The sequence below is a fragment of the Marmota monax genome, unplaced genomic scaffold (genome assembly GCF_021218885.2).
Source record: "Marmota monax isolate L192 unplaced genomic scaffold, Marmota_monax_Labrador192_F-V1.1 WCK01_AAM20220418_F8-fsc00002, whole genome shotgun sequence".
In the NCBI taxonomy this organism is placed as follows: domain Eukaryota; kingdom Metazoa; phylum Chordata; class Mammalia; order Rodentia; family Sciuridae; genus Marmota; species Marmota monax.
The window spans coordinates 17,393,286-17,400,736 of record NW_026693571.1 but is presented as its reverse complement, the minus strand read 5'-3'; the positions used below and the strand labels follow the sequence as shown (position 1 = coordinate 17,400,736).

Below are 7,451 nucleotides of genomic sequence, written 5' to 3'. Positions count from 1 at the left end.
AAATATTTACTATTGTTATGTCTTGTTGATGTATAATTCCTTTAAGCAATATGAAATGTCCTTCTTTATCCTTTCTGATTAACTTTGGCTTGAAGTACACTTTATCTGATATGAAGGTAGGAACCCCTTCTTGTTTATAAGATCCATGTGAATAATATGTTTATTCCCATCTTTTTACCTTCAGTCTGTGGATATCTTTGCTTGTGAGGTGAGCCTCTCGGAGATAGCATATTGAGGGGTCTTATTTTTTAATCCAATCTGCTAGTCTATGACTTTCTTTTTCTTTTTCTTTCTTTCTTTTCTTTTCTTTTTCTTTTTTCTTTTTTTTATGGTGCTGGGGATTGAACCCAGGGCCTTGTGCATGTGAGATGAGTACTCTACCAACTGAGCTATATCCTCAGCCACAAGTCTATATCTTTTGATTGATGAGTTTTAGAACATTTACTTTCAGTGTTATTATTGAGATATGAATTTGATTTCCTGTCATTTTGATTTGTTTCTGGCTTTTAATTTGAATTTGTTCCTCCACTGATTCACTGTTTTTCTAGTGCAGTTCCTCCCTTTGCTGGCTTTCACTTTTATTTCTCATTTCTTCTTCATGAAATATTTTATTGAGTATGTTTTATATTGTAGGCCTTCTAGTTGTGAATTCTTTTAACGTTTGTTTATCATGAAAGGCTTCTATTTCATCATCAATTCTGAAGCTTAATTTTGCTGGCTATAGTATTTTTATTTGGCATCCATTTTCTTTCAGAGCCTGGTAAATATTATTACAAGGCCTCCTAGCTTTGAGCATCTGGGTTGAGAAATCAGCTAAGATCTGGATTGTTTTCCCTCTAATGTTACCTGTTGCTTTTCTCTGGCAGGCTTTAAAATTCTATCTTTTTTCTGAATGTTAGGCATTTTCATAATAATGTGCCTTAGTGTGAGTCTGTTGTAATTTTGTATACGTTTTGTCCTGTATTTGATTTTCCATTTCATTCTTTAGGTTTGGAAAATTTTTCTGAAATTATCTCATCAAATATATTCTGTGTTAATTTTGTTTGTATCTCTAAGCCTTCATCTATCCCAATAAATCTTAAATTTGGTCATTTCAAGTTATCCCATATTTCTTGTGAGTTCTGGTTAGGGTCTCTTAACATCTTTTCTCCATAGTCAACTTTGTTTTCAAGTTTATATATTTTGTCTTCATTGCCTGAAATGCTCTCTTCCAAGTGATCTAGTCTGTTGGTGATGCTTTCTATTGAATTTTTAATTTGGTTTATTGATTCCTCCATTTCAAGTATTTCTGCTTTTTTCCCCAAAATTTCTGTCTCTTTTATTTCACTTTTAACTTCCTGTATTTTCTCTCTGATTTCACTCCTTGTATCATCCTTTGCTTTGCAGATCAGTTTAACTATGTACATTCTAAGCTCCTCTTCTGACAATGTCTTCCACTGTTGTGTCAGTGGTTTCTGATATTGGATTATCTTGGTTTCTTTAGTGTGATTTGTTACCTTGATTTTTCATGTTGTTTGGGTGTTTACCCATCTAGCACTATGGATCTAAGGCAGTAGAGTTTCTATCCTGTGGACTTACAGTGTCCTTAAAGGTTTCCTGTACTTCATGTTTAGGGGAGACAAGTAATAACAACAACCAATGCAAACAATATACAGTATTAAACCAAATATTTCCTACCATCATATATATATATATATATATATATATATATATATATAACATTTATTATCATAATAAATAGAAATGATATGATCGACTATTGCCTACAACAAAGACAGCAAGTTTGCAAAAGGATTTACAATTTAAAATGATGGATAGGGATAGAAAAGAAATGATATAAGATGTGATAATTATGAGAGAGGAGGAGAGAAATTAGAAGTAAAAAATCAAAGGAAGAATGAAAGAGAGAACAATAGAGACTGGCTGTTACCAGAAGAAAAAAGAGAAAGAGAATCAAAGGAAACAGATATGTCAGAGGAAAACTATATGTAGTAAACATTTAAAAAAATTAAAAATAAAAATAAAGACTACAAAACAAAAGTTAAATATACTAATCAAACATCCTCTTCCTCAAAAAAACTGGTTCATGAAAAATAACTTGCTTCGAACATGCTAGAAATAAGAGAAAAAACAAATGTGAATATGTATAATGTCCATGTACCATTAAGGTCACAATTGAACAGAGAAAAGAAAAAAACAAAACAAAACAAAAGAGAATCTTAATGAAAAGTTGGAGTTCAACAGATTCTCAGCTTCTCTTCTCAGCAGTTTTAGGTGGGGTCATCTGGAGTGTGATGCTCCACCCTCCAGATTGCTGGAGTGAGAGAGCTAATCCTATAGGCATAATTTTTAGAGGCACTATTTAGGTTTAATCTTCACTGAATGCCAATTGGTCTGGAGATTTTAAATCAGTGCACCTCCAGAGTCCAGTAATTGCAGGTCAATGCTGGAAGACTCTACCCCAGGGATCTCTCCTAGGTTCCACTCCTTTGGTGGGGGAGCCAATTTTTATTTTCCCTATGTCTCCTATGGCCCCCACATTTCATGGTCTTGAGTTCATTCTCCAATTTCTCCTACCCCTACCCTTCCAAATTCCCGGCCAGATATGTCTCTCCTAGCTGGTCCTGTAAGTGGCCAGATTGGAGGGAGAGGGGTAAAGCTGCATGGGTATTCATGACCAGCTGTCTCTTGTGTAACCCTCTCTCCATGTTTGATTTTCTCCTGGTCACTTAAGCACACTCTGTGTCATGCAGTGTGTATTTACTGGGCTTGGATTTCAGGCCAAATTCAGGTTTGCCAGAAGTTGGCTCCCTAAGCTGCCCGCCCCCATGCTGCAGCTGCAAGATGGTTCCTTCCTTTCTCCTCTGCACGCTGCCTGGAGAGATGGCGGCTTCTTTTCTGCACACGGATATTGTGCAGCACGTCTTTCAGGTTTGTTGGGCAATGTCCTTGATTTCTAAATGCTCCCTACCCAGACTCACCTCCGGCCTTCTAAAAATGCAGGTTCCTTTAATTCCCTTCTCCCTCCACTTTTCTTGTGGAGGAATTACTCTGGCTGGTGCTTCTGGCCTGGTGGGGCAGTGGCTGTGCTGCTGTGGATTTTTTCCATATTTTATTATACCCAATCTCCTGAGTCCATGGTCTGCTTTGAACATCCAGTTTTAAATTCTGGTAAAGCTCCCCGCCCCCACCCACCACTTTTGTATTTTTGTTCACCTACCTTGTGGAGAAGCCGCCTGTCTGCTTTCTTGATTTCATGCCACTGAGCAGTCAGGAAAGCTACGTCCACTAGTCCACCATCTTGAAAAACTCCCTTATTAAGCACTTATTAATGGTTCCAGGTACTTCATATGTTTGCTTGTTTGTTTTTAGCTTTATTACCTCATTTAATTGGAAAAGCAACTACATGGGGTAGGGATTATTATTCTGATCATATTACAGATGGCAAACTGAGGCTCAGACAGAGTAAGTAAATTGCCTATAATGTAGAGAAGCAAGGAATTCAGGGCTCTTTAAAGACCTATTTTTTTTGAAAAAGAAACTTTGGAAGAATAGGTTGTGCTTGCTCATGTTAGGAAAAGCAGAACCAATGCTAGCAAAGAAATCATATTCTTGCATTCATACTTAAAAAGTGGAATGCTCTAACTTTCTGCTTCTCATGGTACTTGATGTCCTTCATAATATCTAGGAAAACACTTAGATCTACCCTGGAATGTGATGGATGAGAAAAGAATTTTAAAGATTTTGTCCTATGGAAGAGAACAAAAGAAGTAGAAATAGGTTTTCTGACACCTAGGTCTTTCCAGAATTTGATTTACTCTCTTTGTAGTATTTGCCATATTTTGTTTTAATTTTTTTCAATTTATCTGTGTTCATCCCCTCCCCCTACTTCAAGTTGGAAAGCCTCTAAAAGATAGGGACTGTGTCTCACTCAATTTCTCATCAGACTCCATGTGATGTCCATAAGGTCTGGTAAGTAATAAGTGCCCAATAAACTCTTTTAAAATTGATGGTTGAGGTAGGCATGGTGGCATAAGCCTATAATCCCAGCAAGCTTGGGAGGCTGATGTAGGAGGACCACGAGTTCAAAGCCAACCTCAGCAACTTAGTGAGGCCTTAAGCAATTCAGTGAGATCTTGTCTCTAAATGAAAATATAAAATAGGGCTTGGGATGTGGCTTAGTGATTGAGTGCCCCTGGGTTTGAACCCTAGTACTAAAAAAAATTGAAATAAATAAATAAATAAATTGATGGTTGACTTGATTGTTTATTGTCTTTTATAAGGCTTAAATTTTAATAGGCTTAAATTTGCAATTTTTTGACAGTAAAATTTTTATTGAACCTTATCATTTTATGTTATTGTCCTTGCTCAAGTCACTGATGGATATTCACTAAATTTCTGAATCTGTGGTTTCTTGCTGGTCTATTTACTTCAGGAAACTATGAAGGATTAATGGTGAAGTGGTGGAACCTTAAGAAAGGTTTTTTAAAATTTTATTTCTTCTTTTTTTTCTGAAAAGATACAGAGTTCCTTATTGGCATAATTATTTTAAAATATTCATTTTCCTAATATATGCTCAAGGTTGACTACATAGTAATATTGTTTTTACCTAAGCAGTTTTATAAAAGATGATGGGCATTTTTTCTTAGGAGTGCCAATTTTGTGAAATAGAACTAGCATTTACTTCATTCGTTCCCTTTTTGTTTTCCTGTCTCTAGTTAGGCATTCATTAAACCATTAGAAAGAAAATTTGGGTCATCTATTTAATGTGCATTATCCTTGATGCTTTTTTCTTTTTAAGCAGTCATTTTTACTAGATTTGTTGAGGAAAGTGGAGGGTGTCGTCCAGCATTAGCTCTGTGGCATACATCAGTAGGATAGTACCCCTTTGGGAGCTTCGACTCTGTTATGATGCCACTTTCTCCTCTTTCGTGTCTTTGATTCTGCTCTTTTCTTTTGAATACCAAGGTCTCTGTGTGTTTTGTAGTTTGGGGCTTTATGTGGTTCAGTTGTTTTGTATGGATGGTCCCAATTAAGAGTGCCTCCCACTAAAAGCCCCTTAACTGACATTGCATAGTGATGATTCTAGAACTGTGATGTGGTTTGCACCCTTCCCCAAATTAAAGGGCACAGAAAATAACTTGTTAGTGGGCAATGAACATGAAACAACAGTGGCACACAGTGCTTAGTGAACAGTCTGTATGTGCATGCCTAATGTCCTCAAGTGTCTCCAAGGGAGTCCTGTTTCAGAGTCATAAAACAGAGCGGTGGTGCTGGGTGCAGTCATTATGGACTAAACTACCTATCTCTTTCCTTTTTTTTTTTTTTTTTTCTTTTGACAGAAAATTTCCCTTTCCTTTCACATTAATCACAAAATTACTTCTAAGTGATAATGTATGCAAATCTCTAGATTTCTTGGAGTAATTCCTTTAGAAGTCTTAATGGCCACAGATTATCTCTGCTCTAAATGGTGGGATAGTCTTGGAAGAATACGGTCAGTGGCTCCTTATTTTAGCTGATGGCCCTATTACAAAATTATGGCTGACACAGGCAGGGATCTTAGAGAAATTTGACTTTGTTAACAGTCTCTTCCAAGGTTTTTGTTTTCATGCAGCCAATTTGAATTTCAGGAGAAACTCAGCTGAATAAAACATGGCATGTAAATTTCTTTTGATCTTGTTTACATTTCTACTTTTAATGAGGCACAGATTCTTCAACCAGCCGACTCCAACTAATACAGCAGAAAGGCAATGCACCCTTCCACAGCTGGCTCTTCCTGTTCTGGGGGACTATGTTCTTAAAGGTTCTACTTTACTGTTTGTTGAACAAACCTGTTTTCCTCATTTTGCAGTTTTTGAGAACATTTCTGATTTCCTGAGAAAGTCTCGAGTGTGCAGAGCAGAGCTGAAGTGGAGACCCGTATCTGCCATCCTTCCCGTGTTTGGCAGCCCCTTGGTGGCTTCTCTCATTTGTTCCATTTCCCACTGCTCTCCTGTCCCTATTTTCTGAATTTTTGGTAAGGTCTGTGCCATGAGCAGCCTCATTGGTTTTCTCTATATATCTTTATTTCACTTATCCACTTGTAAAAAAGCCGTGATTCTCTTGTCTATGGACAGACAACAAACTCATTCTTTGAGGCTCAACCCAGAAGCCATCTTCTATTGAAATCCTTCCCACACAAGTCAAATGCTTCCCTGGAACTCCTCCAGCATGACTGTTGGAACCGTTTCTGTGGCAGCCATAAAAGCTGTCACTACCAAAATGGGTTCACTTATGTGAAAACCCAAACAAATGGAATCAGGAGGTCACCCATGGAGGCTCTTCATGAAGTTGCTTGATAATAGGACCTATTCAAGAGATTCTACCTGAGAACTGCCCTACACAGAGAACCAAGACCTTGCACTAAGGCAGTCACTATGAGGACATCTGCTTAGCAACGGCCTATTCACCTTGGATGGATGCCGCCTTTGTTATGAGTCCTTGTCACCAAGGATTATTGTTCCAAACAACTTATGTAATCCTCTGTATTTTGCTTTTACAAACCTTTTCTTTCCTTTTCCTCCCTGGGTACACCATGTCTCCACCATGGCTCACCATGACATTTGTACCTGGATTTGCAAAACCCTACCTTATTCCTGAATGAACTCATTTTTTCTTTTGAGTCTCCCTGTTTGTTATTTAGGTTAAACCATCATTCTCTCTTCCTTATTGTTAGGACCATTTGTGCACACCTAGTTTTCCCTACCAATCTGTGAGCTCCTGGAAGGAGGAGACTACCTCCTCAAACACTCTTGAATAGAGAGGTCAGTACCCAGTACAAAATAAGAGATTGGTTATTTCTTATTGAGTGCATGAATATAGTCCCTAAGGAGTTATGCACTGACACGAGCAAATTGCAGTCTCTCTGCATCTCTATCTCTGACCTGGGGCTCCAGAGGTAGCGTACCTGGCATGGCAGTAGAAATTATGGACTCTCCCTCTCCCTTGACTAGGTTAAACTGGCCAGAGGCTTGTCAACAAGAGCCCTGATGAAATGAAGCCACATCCTTTTATGAGGTAAGAAAATATGGGACACTTAGCTTTGACCTTCATAATGTGTTGTTTAGTAGTTTCAGAACCCACCTCATAGAAATGAAGTATTTACTTTCCTGTTTAAATTTTTTTTTAAAGTTAAGTGTTCCTTCTTTTGTGACAATTTTACTGCATCATAGAGACATTATCATTACATTTTACAGAGGAATAAAAGTCTTAATTATTAGACTGTGAAATGTCACCAAGCAAATTTTTCCTGCAATCTCATTAAATATAACTGCAAGTTCTAGACTCCAATTTGACTCACTAAAGGCAATGTACTCATGTAACTACAAAAGTTTAAGACATTTAGAAGGATAATAATAATAAAATACTAAAATTCAAGCAATTTATCCAAAGCAGGAAGTAATAAATGCAAA

The 7,451-nt window shown here is 37.3% G+C and overlaps 1 long non-coding RNA gene across 1 annotated transcript in view; it reads left to right on the top strand.

Annotated features, from left to right (window-relative positions):
- The first annotated feature begins 2,815 nt into the window (after positions 1-2,815).
- Positions 2,816-7,451, top strand: part of LOC124102582 (uncharacterized) — a 28,761-nt gene continuing 24,125 nt past the window's right edge. Inside the window, exons 1-2 of the long non-coding RNA XR_006854915.2 lie at positions 2,816-2,931; positions 5,852-7,056. This is a non-coding gene — a long non-coding RNA (uncharacterized LOC124102582). The remainder of the gene's footprint in view (positions 2,932-5,851; positions 7,057-7,451) is intronic.